Genomic DNA, 8,513 nt, shown 5'->3' on the forward strand with positions numbered 1-8,513 from the left:
ACTCCCTAACAATGGAAGATCCCTAGTATGTCGAGAACATCTCCGCAGGCACAACATAGTTTTTTTTATCAACACCAATGAACACCAAAACACATAGCAACAACGTTTGTGCCATTTTCATCTCAGTCGTACCCATCGTTTGAAGAAGATCATTTTCTTGGAGGCGTGGCATCACACTGACGACGATCAGATACCAACAAAAGTATTTTTCTGAGTGATGAGAATCCATACAATAGTTTTTTTGTCCAATGATATGAACAATGACGTCAAACAGGAGCACGTGATCAAGAATGCTAGTAATGCAACTTGTGATCACAAAGCATGAATGGCTCGTGCAACTGACAGGACACCGCTGTGATATCGAAGAGAGTTGTTACACGTTTATTTACTGAAAGATGTATGACCAGATTTGAAGTAAACAATATTCTATATGCAATTATTTGGAGCACAGGAACTTTTTTCCTGGAGTGTATATATATATATATATATATATATATATATATATATATATATATTATCATTAAAGGTTGGCGATTTAATACAAATTTACCGAACTAATTACTGACGCTGATTTACATAGTTTGCATATGACTGGACCATTTTGTATCAGCTGACATAGTTACACCTAAATGTTTCTCTCTTTTGGATAGTTTTAAAGTTGTATTACTAAACTGAAGATGCAGTTCTTTGAGAAAATAACAACGCATTAGTTTTGTTCGGATTAAACGTAACTAACCATTTTTGTAACGAATCATAAAGTTTGTCTCAATTAATATTCAGATTATGTTCTAGGTTTGAAATATCTTTGAATTATGTTCTAACAGTGGTATCATCCGCATATAGTCTCGGTGCACAGTCTAGGTCATCTGCAATATCGTTAATATAGACTAAAAACAAACAACAAAAAAGGCACTACAGCTTTCAGAATACCACACTTTGACAGTGTTCGAATCATATACACTTTCTGCTTTGTATCAGAAATGTAACTGCTAATCCATTTTAGAAGACTACCATCGATCCCGTATTTTTTTAAAGCTTATAGATCAGTCCTCTGTGCCGTACCCCATCGAAAGCTTTGAACATGTCACACAATACAGCACAGAACATTATTTATTATCTAGTGATTTACAGATTTTTATTATGCATTTTAGTTAGTTGATAAACAGCACCATGATCTGGTCGGTAGACGCACTGAAACATGTAAAGTAAATTGTTGAATATGAAATAATTGTACAGGTCTTTGAATAGTTTATTTTTCCAACAGAGCTAATTAATGAAATACATGTAGGTGTGTAGTTATTTGGGCAAGTCATGTCTGTATCTATTTCTATTAGTGTTAATAACTGTATAGCCTAATCTAAATCTTGTGAGTGCATTTCTAAAATGATGTATATTCCAATCCAACTGTTTTTCTAAAAGCACATTTGATTTAAAATATTTATATATTTTATATCTATCACTACTATTTATATATGTTAACCATTCTTGTAAATATACGTCTGTTAGTCTACGTTTTAAAGTTTTTAGAAATATTTTAATATCACCAATTTCTCGAAATAGCCAGGCATAGCCAAAGCCACTACGACATAAAATATTTTCCATCTGACCTGCCCAATTAGTTTTACCTTTGCAACAAAAATTATAAAGCATTAAGTATGTTTGTTTACATAGCCTAGAAGAAGGTAACTGTAACATACGTGTCCAGTATTTAACAACATTGATAATGGTTATAATGTAAATAGTACGGAAGCCAGGTCGATTTATCTATATCGGACAGTCAGGAAGGTTTGAACATTGATTCTTATGTAAAACATATGTGTAGATTTCAGATCTGCAACTCTTACTTGCCTAAACCTGTACGTTAATTGAGAATTTGCATATTTTTAATAGTACGTCAAGGTCAATTTGTGTTCAATCTGCTGCTACCCATAAACAACAGTCCATGGGACAGACTCCAACTTACAGTTATAGGAGAGATTAAACTCTTTAAAAATGTTTTTTTTTATGACGTTAACTATCCAAATGTTCCATTTTTTATTTGCTGGATTTACATAATTGGTCAATTTGACCTACATTTTCAAGGTCAAATGAAGGTCATTGTTTCTGAATATATAATATTCTGTAAATGACACATATCATTGGTTTCGTTTAATTCTTTCTAATGATATTGATCAATAACGGTCATATTATGACTTTGGTTTATAGATATATCCATTACACATCTAGTAGGGGTGCTATCTGATTGAAATTTCAGGGGCAGATCCATAATTTAACGAAAGGGGGAAATGTTTTGGAAAATGTTACGTCCACATTTTGGAGCATGGTTTGTTAGAAATGGATACCAATGCTTACTGAGGACTGTACAGGTATGGGTTCTGGCGTGGGTAGGTGCGATTTACGGTGAGGGTAGGTTCCCACACAAAGGTGACCTTCAAAGGTCATTTTGAGGGTCATTTAACGTCATTTAGAGTCAAATTAGTGGAAGTTAAGTGTTTTACAGTTGTCTTATCTTTGTGGTTAAGTTTATTTACAAATATGTTACCTGTAGTTCACGTTTCATAAATATGATTATAATGGATCATTATATATTACAATTTACATGCAAATTATAAGGAGACTTGATATAAAAATCAACTGATCTCGAAATTATGTCTTTCTGGGGCTGATCCAGAATTTAATCAAAGGGATTAATTTCTGAATGGGTTATGTCCACATTTTGGGCATGGTTTGTTAGCAATAGGTACCCATGTTTAGTGAGGTCTTTAAATGGTGAGTGTAGGTACAGTTTATGACGAGGGGGGGGGGCATGCGAAATATGACCCTTAAGGATCAGTTTGGGGTCATTTGAGGTCATTTAGGGCCATATTAGGAAAAATAAGTTTATTACATTTTCCTTATCTTATGCTACTTAAAGTTCGTTAATGGGTCATTATATATTACAATTTATATGCAAACTATAGGGAAACATGGTATAAAAATCAACAGATCTCGAAATTATGTGTTTACTAATGTCTAAAACATATGTTTAGAAATAATTAATGGTATCTTTGTTATAAATGGGTACCCATGCTTATTGAAGCTTATATAGAGTAAAGTTTGTGGTAAGGGTAGGTATCCACGCAAAATTTACCTGTATTGAAATCAATCTGTTTAATGAAAGGTTTATGGTGAAGGTAGGTTTTCACAACTTTGTGACATTTAAAGGTCATTTTAGGGGTGATTTTAGATGTCAGTGCAAGTCAAAATCAATATTTTGGTTACATTGTTTTAATATCTATGAGAGTAAGTCTTTTTTAAAAAGTGTTGTTTAAGGTTTACTCTTGATTATGACTGATCAGTATATACTGCAATATTGATATAAACTAAGGGGAATCTGGAATGAAAAATGTGTTTATTTGACAATATTCATTTCGTGTGACACATCCTTCCCCATAAATCTTAATGTAGGTTTTAGACCTCTATCAATTTGTAGAATCTTTACATGTATGGTTGGATGTAGGTCTTCCCACAGATAACTCAGTGACATCCTTGCTAGATGGAAGTATTTCCGAACTTCTGGGTTGGTTGTTTAATATCCTCAATTTGAGTATCAATCTCAACATCTGATTCAGTAGCTTCATACACGCAACATACATATACCCCAGTTCGGGTCCACAACAGTTCCATTTTTAGAATGACAAGAACACTGTTGGTTTGATTGATAATTAATGAAACATGGAACTACACATGTGTCAAATGAATGTCATATCTATAATTTTGCAAAATTTACCTTTCTCGTTCCTACTCCTTTTGTTGGTAGCTTTATGTATTGTTTCTCAATATGAGTGTCAAAGATAATATCATCTTTTTCTGGTGGAACCATCAATCTTTGCCAAAACTATGTTGACAAATGTGTTTGCAATTGGTTTCTTTAATGCATAAATCAGAGCATAACCATCAAACATGTAAGGTACGAAAACTGTCATTCTACAAATTATCACTCTACGTAGCATTCCCTTGCCACAAGTATTATCCCAGTATTATCATGCAAGATCAGAGTAACAATGCTTTTTTTGTTGCTTTTTTTTCTATTCAGTATTCTATAGAACATGGGGTTACATTAGTTTGTAAGTATGGGTTCATCACTGAAGATAGCGGAGGATCCAAAAATGGCGCATTCAGCTAGATAGGAAATTATGACGCACCTATATATACACACTTTTTTATCCAAGCATGGAGCATATTCTCGAGTTGTGGTTGAATGCAGACAGACACACAACACAATTAATGGTTTGCTATCTCGGACACCCTAAAGACAAAGCTTTGATACCATTTGGGTACTCATCAAATACTGGGCAGAACATACTACACTTGAAACGCTGTCACGGATCGCAGTAGACTTTGTAGATTTCCTGAACATTTGATAATTGGTATGGTGATACGGAGTCATTGATAACGCCAGGAAGGAGAGAAGGCCAATTCATTTATAAAAAAAATAAAAAAGCAGAGGGCTTATTTTAAATCCCTGTTTTACACCTTAGGGACATTAAACAAAATCTGTAAACTCAAGTGAATTATATCTTACACATGCCTTAACAGATGCATACATAGCTTTCAACATGTCCATTGTCTTACCATGAATTCCAATAGTTCTTAAAATATTCCACGATATATTTCTATTAAAGGAACATTCCTGAGTTTGCTGCAATTTTTAAGATGTTATCGACTAACAGAGCCTCTTTAACGATTGTAATTACATATCAAATATATTAGTGGCTGTATAGTAAACGTGTTTCTGATCGTTCTAATATTTGTACTAGGTTAAATTTCACTTTATGTCTTAACATATATTTTTTCGTACGTACGAAATTAATTGAAGACAAAATACAGTTTGGGCTTCTTACAAATATTAAAACGACCAGAAACACATTAAATATACAGACACTGATATTCTAAACAAGAAAATATATTTAATATGTAAGTTTAATCGTAGAAATATTTTATTAGTCGGAAAAATCTTATAATGTAGCAAACTCAGGAATGTCCATTTAACAGAGTCAAAAGCCTTCTTGAAATCAATAAAAGCCAACTTAGTACCTGATAGCAGTCTCTTTTGGATTAAGCCATATAGAGTAAAAATATGGTGAATTGTTGCGTAATTAGCTCTGAATCCTGCTTGTTCTTTTAAAAGTGTTCATGTACTTTCAGCCCAGTGAGTTAAACGTTTATTTATAATGTGTGCATATATTTTACTCATATTAGACAATAAAGCGATACCACGATACTCATCTGGGTTATTTATATTTACCAATCCTGTGGATATATACTCTTGTCAAAAACGCCATTAAGAAAAGGTATTAGACATTTTATCAAACCCGTGATTCGTTCAATAATTCTGCCGATATACCATCAATCCCTATTGCTTTCCCAACTTTAAGTGATTTAATAGCTCCAATAATTTCTTCTTTTGTACTTACTTGATTCATAGCTTGATGTTCTTTATTATTACTTAAATTACTACATTCATCATACTTATTTAGCAATATATCAGCATTATAGTGTTGATCTCCTTGTGCCGGACCTCCTAAAACATTTTTAAAGTGTTTAAACCATTGATATTTACTAATACTATGTCTTTGAGATACATTATAGTTTATCCTTTTAATTTCTTTCCAAAATATATTAGAATTATTAATATTGCCTAATAACACATGTAGTGTGTTATCACAGCATGTCCATTTCTTTTCTAAAATATATATTTCGTATAGTCTCTTCGTCTCCCTAAATAAATTAATTTATCTTCAACTGACTTTGTTCTCTTAAATTTACGTAGAAAGTAGTCAGCTTCCTTTCGCATTTTATAACACTATTTATCAAACCAAGCATGTATGGGAACAAACTTCTTCTCCCTATCAGTGAAGGTTTTATGCATGCATGATGCATATTTTAAAGCCAATTATTAAAACTTTCCAATGCATCATCAAACTTAGCACATTCTATATATATCTTAAGGCCTTAACAAAATCATCGTGTATATCATGATTTTCCAGATTCTTTTGAAAACCACTTAGCTTAGAATCATCCCATACAATATTTTCATAACACTTTTTCTGTTCATTATCAGAACAATCTAGGTATTTAACCTTAGGTTAACCTTATTACTGACATTCAATCACTTTATATATTTTGTAGTTTATGTAAACATTACAACATTAATAGTGATTGAATTTGGTTTACAATATCAAGTTGATTCTTTCATTTTATATACTAATACGGTTGTATAGTTAAACATATAAACCTGAACTATTGTATGTAAGTATTAAAGCATTTGTCACAAATAATATGTAAATTCTAACATGCTTGAATTACAGCATAAACAGACGTTTAACATAAACGCATATAAATATTGATCTTAATTTCATTTATATGTATAACAATTGTGTTGACACAGATATCCATACTGATATATTTTAATAAACAAAAACACACAAATTTTTTTTTGGATATTTACTCATGGTAATACACTAACTTCTGTCAAATGTACGACACCTACATTATCAGAATAATAATACGGGATTTGATAATACAAGGAATATGTTACGCACAAAGCTTTTAATATATAATACATTTAGTACAAGGAAAGAGTATCACTGCATTAGTGAATATCAGTTCCTACATTATCAACATAGTAATGATTTGGTGAATCTGTCAGGTAGAAATCTATAAGTGTATAATACATTTAGTACGATGAGAGAGTATAATTGCATTAATGTCTATTATACCGCCCTCGGTGGCGTCGTGGTTAGGCCATCGGTCTACAAGCTAGTAGGTACTGGGTTCGGATCCCAGTCGAGGCATGGGATTTTTAATCCAGATACCGACTCCAAACCCTGAGTGAGTGCTCCGAAAGGCTCAGTGGGTAGGTGTAATCCACTTGCACCGACCAGTGATCCATAACTGGTTCAACAAAGGTCATGGTTTTCGCTATCCTGGCTGTGGGAAGCGCAAATAAAAGATCCCTTGCTGCCTGTCGTAAAAGAGTAGCCTATGTGGTGACAGCGGGTTTCCTCTAAAAAAAACAGTGTCAGAATGACCATATGTTTGACGTCCAATAGCCGATGATAAGATAAAAAATCAATGTGCTCTAGTAGCGTCGTTAAATAAAACAAACTTCTTTTTTTTAATGTCTATTGTTTTACATATATTGTATATTAGTTGACACCAGGGATGGGGCGATTACTTGACAAAAGTAATCGATTACGATTACGATTACTTGAGAATATCACGATTACGATTTCGATTACGATTACAAGAGCATTAAAAGTTATCAATTACAATTGCCAATACATTGTCAGTAATCATGATTACAATCGTCATTACATTTCCACAAATATGCACAAATAGTGTAATTATATCACCAACATAAACTTATTTACTTTATTTCACAGCCATACTGATTCCATTCATTGAAAGACATTGTGGACAATTTCGGACTATTTATTAAATGATTTCAAAATTTTATAAAAGTATGTAGGGCGGGAATCAGTTTCCAAAAACAGATGTATTATTCTTAAATTTGGATTATTGACAAAAATGTACCCATAACCACCATAGGTATAATTATTGTATCAATGAATAAAATATATATATTATTTTAGTATTATTGAACTAAGCCATAATTAGTAATTGCAAACTGTCTGATCACTATTACTTGTTGTTTTGTGTTGTTTGTAGAAGGTATACCATTTCATACCATCCACAAATTAAAATAAATGATTTCTTTAAAATCTATAAATGAAAAAATAATGACAGAACGAAACAAAGGAACAAACAAGTAAATACATAATTAAACTGATATCTGCATACATGAATATGTATACGTGTTTCCTAGAACATCCATTAAAATCAGCTTTCGGCAATTTTTATAAGAAGTGTTTATATTTTAAGCTATTTTAAAGAAAAATAAACAACGATTTATCTTGATGGACTACTTTCAACTGGTTGTTTGTTTAATAAGTTACGTCATTTGTGGGTGTGTCTGTGCCAGTGTGAGGATTACTGACCATGAAATCAAGCTTGATGCGACTGGCTGGCTGCCAGTCTGCAGTCGTAACCACTAACCAAAAATAAATAAATATTGTCACGGTACCGTTGATGAACTTTCACATGTTTTACAAAACAAGGTATTGTCAAGCGTTTCTTAATTGAATTCAGACCCGTGATACCGTATATGCATTGCGAGGAAAGCGAGTGTATTATTATATATTTATTTCTTACGGCAATGAATTAGGACATAAAACTGGGGTAGGGTGCAGCGTCCTTCTATATATTGCTAGCTAAAACACTGCATTCATTCACGTGGTTTTATAGTAAACGTAAACAAGATAGATGCCATTATGTGAATGTGTAGCTTCATCCCCTGGGTTGCATTCATTTGATAATCAAGTCATTATGATCTGCTGTTTTTCAGCAAACTGATAGTTCTAATATACTAGTATTAGACAACGGAAAATCAGGTCTAATTTTCATTCTCT

The 8,513-nt window shown here is 32.5% G+C and overlaps 1 protein-coding gene across 1 annotated transcript in view; it reads right to left on the minus strand.

Moving 5' to 3' along the window:
* The window catches only part of LOC121386623 (neuronal growth regulator 1-like), a 53,879-nt gene that overhangs the window by 44,442 nt on the left and 924 nt on the right, over positions 1–8,513 (minus strand). The window lies entirely within an intron of this gene.

The sequence above is a fragment of the Gigantopelta aegis genome, chromosome 12, assembly GCF_016097555.1.
Source record: "Gigantopelta aegis isolate Gae_Host chromosome 12, Gae_host_genome, whole genome shotgun sequence".
Taxonomy (NCBI): Eukaryota; Metazoa; Mollusca; class Gastropoda; order Neomphalida; family Peltospiridae; genus Gigantopelta; species Gigantopelta aegis.